Source organism: Lissotriton helveticus, chromosome 7 (assembly GCF_964261635.1).
Source record: "Lissotriton helveticus chromosome 7, aLisHel1.1, whole genome shotgun sequence".
In the NCBI taxonomy this organism is placed as follows: domain Eukaryota; kingdom Metazoa; phylum Chordata; class Amphibia; order Caudata; family Salamandridae; genus Lissotriton; species Lissotriton helveticus.
Genome location: NC_136068.1, coordinates 1,099,292,497 through 1,099,309,859, shown reverse-complemented (window position 1 = coordinate 1,099,309,859; position 17,363 = coordinate 1,099,292,497). Strand labels below are relative to the sequence as shown.

Sequence of the window (17,363 nt, the reverse complement as noted above, 5' to 3'; positions counted from 1 at the left end):
CTCGGACCATGCTTTAATCTCCTTTGTTTTAAATGTCTCCTCTTCTTTTGCCAAACAAAATAGATGGCGTATGAACACGACTGTGGTACTTAATGACACGCATAAACCTAAACTATTACAAGCTGTCCAGGATTATTTTTTATTTAGCCCTGAGGATTCAACTTCACTTGTCAATAGATGGGATGCGTTTAAGGCTTACATTAGAGGTTCCACTATTTCTATTATGGCCCATGCAAACAAACAATTTAACTCTAAAGTTAAACTTTTGGACAAACAAATTGCCAAATATGAACGTTTATTTATTTCTTCTAATGACCCTACATACAAATTTACATTACAAAAGCTTCGCTATGAATTTAATGCTATACTTAGCACTAGAGCAGGGGTTCAACTTGCTAAATCCAATGCTAAATTTCGCTTTAATGCCAACAAGTCTGGGAAACTCCTTGCAAATTATTTACGTATCAAGAAGGATAAAACCCAAATCACATCGATACGTGGTACTAATGGCCAAATTGCTATCTCCCATAATGACATTGTCCAAGAATTTTTGTCTTTTTACTCTACCTTGTATAATAAACCTGATTCCTGTGATGACTCTTTGATTGAGTCATTTTTAAATAAATGTAATTTGCCTCAAATCTCTCCCTCCGATAGATTAACTTTAGATTCCCCAATTACTTGTGATGAGATCTTACTAGCTATTAAATCCCTTCCTAAGAATAAATCCCCAGGCCCGGATGGTATTCCAGCTGAATTTTATAAAGAATTTGATTCTCACCTTTTACCTCATTTAAGTGCCCTTTTTCCCCAGTTTGGTTCCTCTGGTACTATTTCGGGCTCCTTTACGGATGCTTTAATCGTTGTTCTACCAAAACCGGATAAGGACCCTACCCTGGTTTCTAATTATCGTCCCATTTCCCTAATCAACCAGGATTGTAAGCTTTATGCTAAAATCCTTGCTTCCAGATTGGCTCCTATCCTTCATTCCGTCATTCATCCCAATCAATCTGGTTTCATGAAAAACAGATATTCTGCAAATAATACCAGAACGCTTTTACACGTTATTGAACAAAGCTCTCACATTACTTCTCCTGCAGGAGTGATGGCTTTAGATGCAGAAAAAGCATTTGACAAAATTCATTGGCAATTTTTATTTAAAACTTTATTGTCTTTCAATTTTGATTTCAATTTTATTCGTATGATTTCTGCCTTGTATTTTGCCCCTACTGCGCGGCTGTTTATTAATGGTCAAATTTCTACTCAATTTCCACTCTTTAGAGGTACTAGGCAGGGTTGTCCTCTTTCCCCACTGTTATTTTTATTAGGAATTGAACCTTTTCTTAATTATATTCGATGCTGTGATTCTATTCAAGGTGTTATGATAAATGATGTCACTGTTAAAGCTTTAGCATATGCAGATGATGTGTTATTGTTTATTAACAATCCTCTTTCCTCTGTTCCCTCCCTTTTAGACATTATTGCACAATATTCTGTAGTTTCAGGTTACAAGTTAAATGTCAGTAAAACTGAATTTTTTCCTTTAAATGCTTTTTGTACACCGGATATGCTACCTAGCGCAGATATTCTTTGGCAAAGCACTGAGCTTAAGTACTTGGGTATTTTATTTGATTCCTCATTGCCTGCTACATTAAAACTTAATACGGATTTTATCCTTGATTACATCAGAGACAAAACTTCCAAATGGTCTCCCCTTCATCTCACCTGGTGGGGGAGAATGGAGGCTATAAAAATGAATATTGCACCAAAAAGTTTTTTACTCTTTGGCTATGATTCCCACTCAGTTTCCTCTTAAATTTTATAATGATGTTGATAAACTGCTATCTAAATTCCTTTGGTCCAATAAAGTTCCTCGTATTGCTTACAGAAAATTAAAACTCCCCAAGTCCCATTTAGGATTTGCCCTTCCAGACTTTTACCTTTACCATAAAGCTTTTATCTTAAAGCAAAGCTCCTTGTGGTTTTCAAATTCACATATGGTCAAACCTCCAATATGGTTAGATATTGAAACCTCAATTATACGCCCCTTTACACTGCTCTCGTTGATGTCAATGTCGTCTGCTTCTAAGATTGTTCATAAGTCATCTATAATTAAATCATCTAGATTAATACTTAATGATTTAGACTCTAATTTTGAATTGCCCTTGCTCTCTACAGTACACTTGTCTTTATGGCACAGTGCCCTACTTAAATTAAACAGAAACATTAATTTCTGGTCCTCATGGATATCAAAAGGAATTTTATATCTTGAAGATGTCTTTTGTAACAATGCCTTTATTCCTTTTGAACAACTACAGTTAAAGTTTGGTATTCCGGTTTCTGATTTGTCAAAATACCAAGCTTTATGTAACTCTATTTTAGACTCCTTTCCCAATGGTATTCCCTCGTCCACCACTAATGACCTCTTGATTTATCTTATGGCTGTTACGTCCTCTTCTAAAGCTGTCTCTGTTTTTTATAAAAAACTTTCTACATTCCAGGGCTCCAATATTGGTGCAATATCATCTTTTTGGAACACAGAACTTTCCATTTCCCTTTCAGATGATTCATGGACCTCAATCTGGCTCAGCAGCATCTCCGGTTGGCTTCCGGTGTCCCTTTATCAGACTAATGCTTATATTTTATTTAACGCTTTATGGACTCCATCTCGATTAAGTCATGCCAAACTGATACCCTCTGATGTTTGTTGGCACTGCAACTCAACTTTGGGTTCACTTCGTCATATGTTATTTGAATGTACAATTATTATGAAATTTTGGGTGGATGTTTGGAATGTCATTTTGAAAATTTTACCTTTACATGATGATATTTCTTATGCTGTGTTAATATGCAAATCGGCTGCCCTTTCCTATCCTCTTAATGATTCCGAGGCACAGTTATTTAATTTTCTTAATTACAGCTGCTTTAAAGTCCATTACTTTTTGTTGGAAAGACGCTTCTTCTCTTTCAGTTCATGCTTGGTGGTCTTGGATTACCTTTACAAGAAAAGGAGCTCAACTGTCTCTTAAAGGTGTCACTCACAATTCACAGTCCTTTCAATCTTTTTGGTCACCTATTGATTCGTATGTTCTACAATGATATGTTTAATACACTGTTCTATCTCTTGTTCATTAATTTTTCTCTAGCTGCCATCTTTGTTATATTCAATCAGTTGGTAACTCTCCATGGTTTGGTTTTTATGATTCTATGATATCTTCATTCCCCTATCCTCCCTTCCTTCTCCTCCCTTTCCCTTCCTCTGCGTTTTTGGTTTATTGCATTTTATATTTATTACTTACTCATTTACGCATGTACAAATTATTCTTTCTGTATTGTACTTATCTATTTCTTTTGTTGCAAAAAATTTCAATAAAATCGATTTGAACACAAAAAAAAAAAAAGTATAATCCTTTAAAATTGCTCATCTCCTATTCTGCCTGGATTTTTGGCATTTTGGTAAAATTGTATTTATTACATTTTTCTCTATTTTCCTAAATTAGTGTAGGATAAGTTAAGCCTGACTGCTTTTGTGCCAAGCTACCACAGGGTTAAGCACGGTAATTTAGTGGCTTTTGTGGTTCACCCTGACAAGGATTGTGGTTATTGCTTCAGAAGAGTTTTCACCCCATCAATCAAAAATGCAATTTCCTACATTGGTGCACAATAGTGGGATCCAGTACATGAATTTGTGCAATGCCACTCAGTGACTTTGTGTAACATTGAAATCTTATGTAAATAACCTGATACCAGATTCAACCTCTATTCAAATTTTCCTTGATTGTCCTCTATTGCTTTATCCAAATTCACATACATTCTACCTGACTTTGTGCATTTGTGTCTCTGCCTGCTGCAAGAATGGAGTTTGAGCTCAACTGCTGGAGAGCTGCACTCTAGCTGACCTCAAAGCATTCTGTAGAGAGAAGGGCTTCACATGAACATGAACTCCAAGAAGCAGGAGCTCCAGAAGGCCCTCAGGGCTTGGGGAAAGGCCTGCCAATACCAGCAAACAGCACAGGAGGAGATGGACTTTGAGAAGGAGAAGAAGGAGGAAATGGAATGGAATGGGAGGATGACAACCCCCTGATTGTGGCCTCAGAGGAGAGAGGCAGATCCAGATCCAGAGCAGGCAGAAGTAAGTCCTTCCACAACCTGTCCCAAAATGAGCTAGAGGACAGGAAAGCAGAAAGGGAGTTCAGGCTGATGATAATCAAACTGAAAACTGAGGGGAGAAAGACTGAGGCAGAAAGAGCCTTAACAAGGCTAAGGCAGAAAGAGCCTTGGCAAGGGAGAAGACAGATGCAGAGAGGTCCTTGGCAAAGAAGAAGGCTGAGGCAGACAGAGCCCTAGCCCTATCACACCGCCGCCCTCCTCTGTCCATGACACTCGTCCACGTTAGAAGTATCATCTGACTACAAAGAGCACGGCAACAACTTACTTACTCCTTCCTAATACTTACTCACCATTTGCTTACCCTCCCTCCTCATGCTTACACAAATCACTCATCTTGCTATGGGAGAACATTGCATTACTCGCCCCACAGCTGTCCTGTGGCTGAACCATTCCAACAGCTTACGAATGCGATATTCTTGCCCCCACACCTCCTATGTACAGAGTTTAGCTTAAATAGCCCGGTGTTCAGTTCCTGGAGCCCTTATGATTGGATTCATACCAAAATTAAGGGGTAAGGGTGTCCCGAATTTTGGTAGAGGCATCTCATTCAAGACCTCTTCCTCCATGTTTCATCTTCTTCCGAGGTCATTCATTGGCGGGCATTGAAAGACGAGTTCAGGTTCGAGCACGTGAGGTGACAGCTTCTCCAGGCATTCTGGGTCTTCCCCCCATTGTGCGTTAGCAACGCAGCAGCCTAGAGCCTTGCATTACGGTTTGATTGATTTTAAGAATGTAATCAACTTTTTCATCAATGGATATCCTCCCCACTCCCCTTTTTCACAATGTAAAGTGGAATCATCCCGGTGGCATGCTCCCCTCATTCTTGCAAAGTGTGTATTCATCACCGTACTGGGTGCAGCCTTCAAGAGGTTTTATAAGTGTTGCGGCCACCTCACAGTTATGACGAACACGAAGATCTGATCTTAAAATACCTTGAGTGACGAACGAGGCCAAGGTGCAGGCCACGGGTGACCTCGTGGTTTATTGCCCCCCACCCCTTCCGACGCTCCCGGATTCACACCTTCCATTGGAACGCTGATTAGTGGTATCTGCAGGCACATCGATCCGTTTGTACAGCGGGTGCCACCCTTTCAAGGCCAGCAGGTAAACACATAAATCGTTCCATTTAGGGCACGGAGCTATCTTCAAGAAGCCCTTTGTCACTCAAGTATGTGTAAACTTTTTAAATATTGTGAAACGCCACACAATGCCCTTGTGTTGCGTCAGAGCGCTGCACCTCTGCACGTCCTTCTTGTGTGATGGGCACGTGGTTCGCGTTGTTTCAGGTGAGACAAATTTAATGCTTAACACCTGGCAAACATTGTTAAAGCGAACCTTGGCGCCACTCTATGCGAGGTCAGCGACAAATAGACATCCAAAAATAGAAATAAGAATCAGGGGACCTCGAGTACTGGTGGCAAAATGTACATTAAAATAAGGCTTTTATCACTCCTGAGTGGAGTAGAGTAGGATGGCTTCCATTACTCCTGAGCGGAGGAGAGTAGTATAGCTTTTAATACTCCTGTGCAAAGGACAGGGCAGTGGCTCCTATCACGGCTGAGTGAAGGAGATTAAGGCGATTTCCATTACACCTGAGCGGAGGAGACTAGGACGGCTTCCATTACTCCTTGGTTCAGGAGAGTAGTATGACTTCCAATACGATGGCTTCCATTACTCCTGGGTGGAGGTGGAGGAGAGTAGTATGACTCCCATTCTTCCTGGGTGGAGGAGGGTAGTATGACTTCCATTCCTCCAGAGAAGAGGAGAGTATGATGGCTTCCATTACTCCTTGGTTCAGGAGGATAGTATGACTTCAATTACTCCTGAATAGTGGAGAGTATGATGGCTTCTATTACTCCTGGGTGGAGGAGAGTAGTATGACTTCCATTACTCCTGAGCAGAGGACAGTACGATGCCTTTCATTATTCTTGGGTGAACGAGAGCAGTATGACTTCCATTCCTCCAGAGAAGAGGAGAGTATGATGGCTTCCATTACTCCTGGGTGGAGAAGAGTAGCATGACTTCCATTACTCCTGTGTGTGGGAGATATAGCTTTTATACTCCTGTGCAAAAGACAGGTCAATGACTTCTGCCATCGCTGAGTGAAGGAGATTAAGGTGATTTTCATTAGACCTAAGTGGAGACTAGGAAGGCTTCCATTGCTCCTGGCTGGAGGAGAGTAGTATGACTTCCTTTACTCCTGAACAGAGGAGAGAGTATGATGGATTCCATTACTCCTTTGTAGAGGAGAGTAGTATGATTTGCATTAATCCTGATTGGAGAAAAGTAGTATGACTTCCATTACTCCTGAAAAAAGGCGAGCAGGATAGTATTTAATACATCTGAGCAAAGGAGATTAGCATGGATAAAATTACTCTCCAGCACTGGAGAGTAGGATGACATCTGATATGCCTGAGCAAAAGAGAGTGGGTGGGTTATATAACCCCTAAATAGAGGAGAGAATGCAAAGGAGAGTATGACAGCTTGCATTACTCCTGAGCACAGGAGAGTAATATGGGTTTCATTTCTCCTAAGCAAAGGAAAGTAGGGTGGATTCTAATACGCGAGCGAAAGTGAGTTGCATGGATTACAATAATCCTGGGTTGCAAGGATTTCTATGTTCATGAGCCGAGGGGAGAATTATGGATTCTAATACTCCAGAGGAAAGAAGAGTTGAATAGATTACAATACTCTAGCATGAACAAGAGTTGCAGGGATTCAATTACTCCTGAGCTGAACAGAGTAGGATGGCTTCTAAGGAGAGTTGAATGGATTGCGTTACCTCTGAGCGGTTTGCGTTATTTCTGAACAGGTTCTGATATTTATGGTGTGCATGGTCGGAGCTAGTAAGGATCTTATTGTAAATGGCATACAGTGTGAGAAGCCCAAGGTAGATGTTATTCCCTGGGGAACATATGCAGTCACTGTGAGGAATTTGAGACATATGAACGACTAGTGTGAACAGACATTACTAGTGGCCCTATCTGCAATTCTGAGATTGGTCATTATAGCATGTTAGACGGCACTTTGGGGCTGGTGTCTGGGGGTATACGAATGTCAGCCTCTTGCAGAAGATTGAGCACAGATAAATACTTAGGCTTCTGGCTGAACTGCAGTCTTCATCTACTGTGTATTGTCGAAGGTGGCCTTCTTTCGCATACAACAACATTTAGGTACTCTTCAGCTGTTACGCTGTGTTAAATTACATGTTGTCTGCGAACTAAGAACAGATTATGGGCCTAATTGTAAAATTGGCGGTCCGATGGACCATCAAACCCATACCCGCACCGGCAGGCTGACAGCCCTATTAAGAGTTTGGTGGTCAGATCGCCAAAGCACCGCTGCAACCGCCGGGGATCCGTGATCCCTCGGTGATGTTGCAGAAGTGTAAAGCCACAATATGCTGGCAGTGCTGCTGTGGCACCACCAAGCACATTACAAGTTTTCTCCCTGCCACTGTTTTCATGACAGTGAACCTGCCATGAAAAGTGTGGTGGTGAGGAAACGAAGGGGCTCTACAGGGCCCCCTGTTGCCTCAGTGCCAGGGAATGCATGCAGAGGCGCACATGTTGTGCCCCCCTGTATGCATGCACCCCAAGTGCCAAGATGGCATGAACTTAATAGTCCATGCTGTGCAGGAACTTGCTTTGGCATTCCGATTGCGGTGCCTTTCTAATGCTCGCCACCTGGGACCGCCAAAGCACCGTCCGCCAGAACAGGAGAAAACACCAAATCTGGCGGGCAGTCGGGGAATGAGTTTGGCGGTGTGGGAGGGGGGCACTGGCATGGCGGCCCGCTCCCACACGGCCAAACTCGTAATCAGGCTGACTGATAACAGCGAGACGCATGAATGTTTTTATTTCGTCAGCTTTAAATATAGTCTTGCAGTGAATGTGTATATATGTATACATTTTATATTGTTTTTACTATAACCTTGTTTGTTTAATGAAAGTGCACTTTTATGGCTGTGATTACAACTGAATAAAGAACATTTTGACTTTGAATTTGGATAAATATGTCCTCTTGTGCATGAGTTACACAAATTGAGACTGACGTTAGTTATATATCATAACATAACATGTGTATTTGTAAAGCTCACCTTTACCCAGAAGGGTATCTTGTCGCTGAGTAACAGATGTTCATTGGTACCTGATCACTGATTCATGTTGCTTTGAAAACTAGCCCTTCACCCGCAGAAGAATACTATAGCTCTGATGGAAATGAGGATTGACCCGTACTCTCTGCATCAGTTTTTTAATTGAATTTCATTTTATGCTCCTAGGGGGAAACTCCCTATGATGTCATCATCCCTCGAGCCACTGCAAACACTCAGGTGAACAGCAACAACTCGACAATCCGCGCCGAAGACGCTTATGCTGCACAAGATGGGAGGAAATCACAGGTAAGAGGAACCAGGGGCGGGTGGCCTTTAGAGAGCTCGAGGATACACGTTGTCTGGCACCATCAAACGGGGAGAGGTTGAGGATGCATGGACCACTGGGCAGGGCATTGTCTGGCACCATCACACTGGGAGAGGTTGAGGATGCATGGACCACTGGGCAGGGCATTGTCTGGCACCATCACACTGGGAGAGGTTGAGGATGCATGGACCACTGGGCAGGGCGTTGTCTGGCTCCATTACACTGGGAGAGGTTGAGGATGCACGGACCACTGGACAGGGCGTTGTCTGGCTCCATTACACTGGGAGAGGTTGAGGATGCACGGACCACTGGGCAGGGCGTTGTCTGGCACCATCACACTGGGAGAGGTTGAGGATGCATGGACCACTGGGCAGGGCGTTGTCTGGCACCATCACACTGGGAGAGGTTGAGGATGCATGGACCACTGGGCAGGGCGTTGTCTGGCTCCATTACACTGGGAGAGGTTGAAGATGCATGGACCACTGGACAGGGCGTTGTCTGGCTCCATCACACTGGGAGAGGTTGAGGATGCATGGACCACTGGACAGGGCGTTGTCTGTCTCCATTACACTGGGAGAGGTTGAGGATGCACGGACCACTGGACAGGGCGTTGTCTGGCTCCATTACACTGGGAGAGGTTGAGGATGCACGGACCACTGGGCAGGGCGTTGTCTGGCTCCATTACACTGGGAGAGGTTGAGGATGCACGGACCACTGGACAGGGCGTTGTCTGGCTCCATTACACTGGTAGAGGTTGAGGATGCACGGACCACTGGGCAGGGCGTGTCTGGCTCCATTACACTGGGAGAGGTTGAGGATGCATGGACCACTGGACAGGGCGTTGTCTGGCTCCATTACACTGGGAGAGGTTGAGGATGCACGGACCACTGGGCAGGGCGTTGTCTGGCTCCATTACACTGGGAGAGGTTGAGGATGCACGGACCACTGGACAGGGCGTTGTCTGGCTCCATTACACTGGGAGAGGTTGAGGATGCACGGACCACTGGACAGGGCGTTGTCTGGCTCCATTACACTGGGAGAGGTTGAGGATGCACGGACCACTGGACAGGGCGTTGTCTGGCTCCATTACACTGGGAGAGGTTGAGGATGCACGGACCACTGGACAGGGCGTTGTCTGGCTCCATTACACTGGGAGAGGTTGAGGATGCACGGACCACTGGACAGGGCGTTGTCTGGCTCCATTACACTGGTAGAGGTTGAGGATGCACGGACCACTGGGCAGGGCGTTGTCTGGCTCCATTACACTAGGAGAGGTTGAGGATGCACGGACCACTGGACAGGGCGTTGTCTGGCTCCATTACACTGGGAGAGGTTGAGGATGCACGGACCACTGGACAGGGCGTTGTCTGGCTCCATTACACTGGGAGAGGTTGAGGATGCACGGAGCACTGGACAGGGCGTTGTCTGGCTCGATTACACTGGGAGAGGTTGAGGATGCACGGACCACTGGACAGGGCGTTGTCTGGCTCCATTACACTGGGAGAGGTTGAGGATGCACGGACCACTGGACAGGGCGTTGTCTGGCTCCATTACACTGGTAGAGGTTGAGGATGCACGGACCACTGGGCAGGGCGTTGTCTGGCTCCATTACACTGGGAGAGGTTGAGGATACACGGACCACTGGACAGGGCGTTGTCTGGCTCCATTACACTGGAAGAGGTTGAGGATGCACGGACCACTGGGCAGGGCGTTGTCTGGCTCCATTACACTGGGAGAGGTTGAGGATGCATGGACCACTGGACAGGGCGTTGTCTGGCTCCATAACACTGGGAGAGGTTGAGGATGCATGGACCACTGGACAGGGCGTTGTCTGGCTCCATTACACTGGGAGAGGTTGAGGATGCACGGACCACTGGACAGGGCGTTGTCTGGCTCCTTTACACTGGTAGAGGTTGAGGATGCACGGACCACTGGGCAGGGCGTTGTCTGGCTCCATTACACTGGGAGAGGTTGAGGATACACGGACCACTGGACAGGGCGTTGTCTGGCTCCATTACACTGGGAGAGGTTGAGGATGCACGGACCACTGGGCAGGGCGTTGTCTGGCTCCATTACACTGGGAGAGGTTGAGGATGCACGGACCACTGGACAGGGCGTTTTCTGGCTCCATTACACTGGGAGAGGTTGAGGATGCACGGACCACTGGACAGGGCGTTGTCTGGCTCCATTACACTGGGAGAGATTGAGGATGCACGGACCACTGGACAGGGCGTTGTCTGGCTCCATTACACTAGGAGAGGTTGAGGATGGGCGGACCACTGGGCAGGGCGTTGTCTGGCTCCATTACACTGGGAGAGGTTGAGGATGCACGGACCACTGGACAGGGCATTGTCTGGCTCCATTACACTGGGAGAGGTTGAGGATGCACGGACCACTGGGCAGGGCGTTGTCTGGCTCCATTACACTAGGAGAGGTTGAGGATGCATGGACCACTGGACAGGGCGTTGTCTGGCTCCATTACACTGGGAGAGGTTGAGGATGCACGGACCACTGGGCAGGGCGTTGTCTGGCTCCATTACACAGGGAGAGCTTGAGAATGCATGGACCAATGGACAGGGCGTTGTCTGGCTCCATCACACTGGGAGAGCTCGAGATGCACGGACCACTGAGCCGGCATTGTCTGACTCCCTCACACTGGGAGAACTCGGGGATGCATGGACCACTGGGTCAGGCGTTGTCTGGCTCTATTACACTGGGAGAGCTCGGGATGCACAGACCACTGGGCAGGGCGTTGTCTGGCTCCATTACACTGGGAGAACTCGAGGATACATGGGGCCACTGGGCAGGGCGTTGCCTGGCTCCATCACACTGGGAGAGCTCGAGGATGCATGGACCACTGGGCCAGGCGTTGTCTGGCTCCATCACACTGGGAGAGCTCGAGGATGCATGGACCACTGGGCCAGGCGTTGTCTGGCTCTATTACACTGGGAGAGCTCGAGAATGCATAGACCACTGGGCAGGGCGTTGTCTGGCTCCATTACACTGGGAGAGCTCGAGGATACATGGGGCCACTGCGCAGGGCGTTGCCTGGCTCCATTACACTCAGGACTCTCTTAGGCCAAAGTCCACACCGGGCGCAACGCCCTTGCCACAGGAGATTGTTGGCTCATTGCAAACACTTCTCATGTAGAGTTATAAATACTCTGTTGATTTATGTTCAGATCAGGCGAGGGTCTGCACTGCTAAAGTCGCTATCACATTATATGATATAATTGCTAGTTCTCCATCCATGAGCCAGCTGGCACTCATCCTCATTCCTAAAGCCATTGAATGAGTTTCCAAAGCAGGGAAGCTCTTGGTGGCCGCTGGCAGGGTGGCATGGAAAAAGGCCAGTGGAGGAGCTGGTGGACTATTAGATACTTTTAATCTATCGGAACAATTTATTCAGTATCTGGTGTTGAAATGCCTGGTCCTGTAGATGGGACATCAGGGGCCGCCAAGCCCACCTAGCCTGCATATTTCTCTGTCTGTTTTGATGTCAAAGTCGCTAGTGAAGGGCCCGATCACGAAGGGTTTGAAAATACTGACTAGGGTGAAAATCCCTATTTGTACTCTACTCGTTATCAAAACAAGGGGGCAAACTGCAAGCGCTGTAAGTTTAAAAAAAAAAAAATTACGTTTAAGTTTACGCTGTAAAGGTTTTACTATCCTGAGTGTCTCTCTAGTCAAACCTGGGGCAAATCAGTCCGGAAAGTAGAGCACGTGCGCTTTTTGTTAACTCGAGAATGGGTAATAACTAATAACTTAGGGGTCGATTATGATTGCGGTGATTCCGCATCCTCCGGGCCGGTGGAAGCCACCACCGGCCCGGAGGATGCGGAATCACCGCTGCGGACCTTCAAAACACCCACCACCAGCTTATGATGGCGGTGGGATCAGCAGCGGACGGCAGGTCCATCCACCGCTGATCCGTGGGGTGTTGGACGCAATTTGGTGGCGGTGTCTGCTAGACACCACCAGGCAAATTACGATGAGTTTGTAAACATGCTTTTCCGATGTGGATTTACCGCCGTGGAAAAGCATGTGGACAATAGCTTCTGGGGGGCCCCTGCGGGCGCCCAGGGTGTCGGGGCTGGGGGGTGCACATGGGGGGTACCTATGGTACCCCCCTGCATTTACATGCACAAAGCGGCAGGTACCGCGCGGTGCCTGCCACGTTGTGCATGTAAATGCAAATCATGCATTTTTAACCTTACGGCGGGTGCTGCTTGAAGCAGCCCCCGCTGCAAGGTTAAAGATACGGGATGTGACCGCCAGGGTGGCGGTCACATCCTAATTGCAACAGAGGGACCGCCGCTGCCCCTGTGGCGTCCCTCCACCTCGGGGGTGGCGGACGGACACAGGTCCATCCGCCATCCTAAGAGGCCCCATAGTTTGTTAGATGCTGTTCCCAAATGGAAATGCACAAATTGCACTTCCCACAGCCCCGCACAGTCATTTTTACTGGATGCTCAGTGTCTGCGCGGGAGGCTGCACTACTGTGTGGCTGTCAGGATAGGGGCCTTAGTCACTGCTCTATTTTTCCTCTTAACTATCCTTAACATCCCTCGAGTCTAGAGTGACTTGCGCCTTTAACAATTCTGATGCAATATTTTCCCTACTACCACTACTGAAAGACAATCAAGCCTGTACTGCCATTTTCGGTTCTCGTGAGGCGCCCCTTCCACCTCCTGTAACACTTATTTCATCACCCATTGTTCCAGAACCTCAACTCTGCCCTATGATGTTCAATGCCTGAGCTGTGCTCATCGATCCTGGTACTTAAATGACTCGTTCATCACTCCATCTCTCCCAAACTACACATATTTAAGCCTTTGCATCTCTCCTCCTTGAATGTCCACTGCAACCTATTCATTCTAGGCCCATACTTGGAACACACTGGCCGGTTGGGAACTATCTTCATTTTGTTGAAGGCCGATCCAACTTCAGAAATGCTGGCATCAAAGGCACCCTTGTAGCTCACGATTCAAGAGCCTGAAATGTTGTAGACGTTAGTAGTGGGAAGCATGCAAGTTCTTTAAGAATTCCGTTTTTTACATTAAGAATTTCTGGAAATTGTAATTGATAAGAGTTTGACTTGAGCTTGGAAAAAATGACTTCACTAAATTGTATTTTCATTTTATTCTTGTTGCTACAGGTCCAGTCCTACCCCAATGCCCGGTGGTGAGGGGTAGTGCCCTCTGCTGCAGCGTTCCCAGGGCCCAGCTATCCAGCTTTTACATCCATTCTCCCAAGCGCCTAGCAATTTACAGACTGATCAGACTCCAAGCAGGTGTCCCGGGAGAGGCTAATAACAGAGACCAAGCTGATGGTGTCTCATCTCTCTCTGAGAATCCTTGCTGCGGTGCAACGCCCACCAGGGGCCACCCAAAGTCCGTTTCGACTGTGAAGCTCCATGCCTTTGTTGTGATTGAGTAATGAGCTCAGATTTGCTCTGAACTTGGGAGTCCTCTATAAAAATCAGCTCTACTACCCCTGCACCATCCCTCACAGCTGTAAGCGCCCTCAGTGTTGGTTCTTGGTGGAGGGTCCAGGTAAATGAGGACCTAACTTATTTGGCATTCCTTTTCCTGCCCTTTGCTCTCAGCAAACATTTCAGAGGGAACTCAAAAGCACCCTCCGGGTCCATGGGGTTCTAAATGACCATTGCAAGTCCTTTTGAAATTGGCTTTTATATGTGTTGCGGTTTTCGATTGAAAACAGAAGAGAGCTGTCATCCCACTCCATTGCCTTCATAGAGGTTTTCAAATATGAACCATCATATATGTTGTTCCCTCATTTTGTTACATCAGGCCTACAATGGATACAGGCAGTTTTTTATTGTAAGTTTTTTTTATATAGCACAAACTTGACTCAAAGGTATCAGAGCGCTTTACATGAGCACCAGTTGCGTTACACAAGGACACATTCTTTTTTTTGGCACAGGGAGCTTAAGTGATTTGCCCAGAATCACAGGACGTTGAGCGTCATTGCCGAGACTCGAACGTGGTTCCCCAGATTAGAGCTTGACCGCCCTAGCTGTTAGGCTACATCCTCTTCTCTAAGAATACGTTTGTCAGCTTATCCAACACGACCTTTCACTTCTGCCTCTGGCACCCCCAGTGGATTTCCAGCACCTCCTAAGGTTATTCTGACCCTTTCTTTGTAAGTCAAAAGACTACCTTTAATCCCATTTTCTTAACAGGCATGGTGCCTTGAGCCGAGCAAACAGAGTCTCTAAGGTGCCAATTCCAAAGGATTAACCATGGATATTTTCCAATATAGGCCCAACAAATATCTTATGTACTGAATAAAGACAATGCATTTTAAAGGAATCTGATGCATAGGAAATGCATAAGTGGCTCCAAGGGTAGCTGGGCTGCTTGTTTGCCGATTTGCACAAATGGTTCCACCCTAGTTTGCAAGGGTGCAAGAAATGTACATTTCGCATCTGTTGAGCGAAGTGAGGATTCTAATTCATTCGAGAAGAGTGGTCATCTATTCTGAGGGCAAAGGCAGTGTTCTAGTATCTCCTCTCTCCAAAGTCTCCAGCATTGGTATGGCTTATTCACTTTATCACTGGAGTCCCATATTCGAGGTTCATAATATGACTCTCTGTGGCGCAGACCTTCTTCACGTCCAAAAGCACATGCCTATTGAGAAATGCAATGAACCCCAGACCGGCTAGTCCACCTCTGCTTCCAGGCATCATATGCCGCCCCATCTGATTTTAGCAAGGAACAAGAGCAACCTATATGTCCCTGCGAACTGGGTATAGCCATTCAGCCAACAAACAATGTTCACAATGAACTCATTTGAACAACAAATGTGAAAATAAAACAAGGTATGTTACTTCCTTGTATCCAAAGTAGAGTTTGTAGTTAGAACGGGGAGTTCTGCCCTTCTAACTCTGTTATTATAATGGTTCAATGTGGAATCAATCAAAGTTTTGAAATTGGAGCCCAGAAACAAAGGTTTTTCTATCAAGCCCACTTCAGACGAGCATGGGCATAACTTTTATTTAGCAAAGAACAATCATATGAAAAAAGAGTAAAACAATTGATGTGTATTCACACTATATACAAGATAAAAAGTGATCCAAGTGACTTTTGTGCCCCAGGATAGTGACCAAAACCAACAGTGACATATTATACAGTGACTAATTAAAACGAAGCAGTTGGTTATTGGAGTAATCGGGGAGGTCCCTTATGAAATCAAATATCAATCCACTTGGTAGGAATTTTTTTGTGTCCTAGGACTCTCCCTTTTTTTTTCTCTGATGGCGCATGTATTCACTCCATCAAGGGAAATTGTGGGGAAGTCAGTGTCCCTTCTCAATGCCCTTGATGTGCTTGTGGTGTGGATAATGGCTGCGCATAGCACTGATGCCAATAGATGTCTCAGGCACTACAGCTGAGAACTGAATGCATTTTGATGGCAGGTGTGCTGCATTTCCGACTATAACATCGTAATCCTGGTATAACATAACACAGTAGTTGTAAAGCACACGCTCCACCCAAGGGTATCAAGGCACTGAATAACAGATGTTTATTGTTACCCAACTCAAAGGTACTCATTTTATCGACCTCAGATGGATGAAATGCTGAGTGGACCCCCTGGGATTTGAACCTGTGACCATGAGGTCAAATGCAGACCCTCACAGGTATTCTGGATCAGGCGCCAAAAGCCAATTGCCGAATGCCTGAGACACGGGTATAAAAACTAAAGTAAATAGATGTTCTCTAATGATCAATACATATCCCATGCAATATTTTCTCAACCATAGCATATACAGCTGGCCTGCAATAAAATGGCTTTCTTTGCATTTTTAATAATAAAAATATGAACAGGCTGACAATGTTCAAACTCCGCAATCTAGGGTGAAGAGTTAAGCTCCGGTGCATGAAGACATCGTCAAATACATACCCCTTAACTGAGGACACAAAATAAATGATGACCAGCTAATTCAAGGTGCACTGGGCAGAGCCATTTCCAGTGATGGGTGAGAGGGAATCATTGAATCAGAACCCAGAGCAGATGCCTCGTCCCTTTTCATCCTGTGGCTCTAATTCTCTTAGGAGGATGCAGGTCAACGACAAGGGATCGACATATAAAAAAAGAAGGTGCAGGAAGGGTTAAGTCTCAAGTTCTCACCTATTCTGGCACCTCAGTCACACCACTGGATATCCAATGCAGTGCCTTTGTATATACATAGACATTATTATATATTTATTCTATACTATATGCAGATGACCTACAATAATGTGGCCTTTACAGCCGCCATTTTGGATGACTTTCAAATCATGATTTTTGCGCCAGTTGTATTTAGATACCATGATGTATATATCTATTATTATTTTTACAATTCGGGGACAAAATGGGATTGTATGCTTTTGTGTGAATATGTACAGATGAATAAATTGTTATTTAAAGCTAAAACCGTCGTGTTCTTTACTAGTATCATGGAAACCCTGAACAGTTTTAAAATGAAATATTTCTTGGGGGTAAAATAATATGCACTTACTCTTAGAAATGAAATCGATATGTGTGAAACAGCTTAGTTTCTTCTTTTCCTTCCCAAATACATTCTTTAAAATGCGTTTTACGCCTGTCAGATTCTGGAAAAATGCGCATTTCTGAACAATATGGCATCCATTTTAAAGAAATGATGTGGAAGTAAATACGTCTCCCAAGGAAACTTCCATTACATGGAGTGGCTGACACTGACGGCTACCTTCATGCACCATGCAGACACCTAGGAGTAACTTGAAT

General features: G+C 45.6%; 1 long non-coding RNA gene across 1 annotated transcript; it reads left to right on the top strand.

Moving 5' to 3' along the window:
- Positions 1-8,451: 8,451 nt before the first annotated feature.
- On the top strand, positions 8,452-17,030 carry LOC144770031 (uncharacterized). The gene is made up of 2 exons (XR_013598773.1): positions 8,452-8,572; positions 13,750-17,030. It is a non-coding gene; the product is annotated as an uncharacterized LOC144770031 (long non-coding RNA).
- The last annotated feature ends 333 nt before the right edge of the window (positions 17,031-17,363 follow it).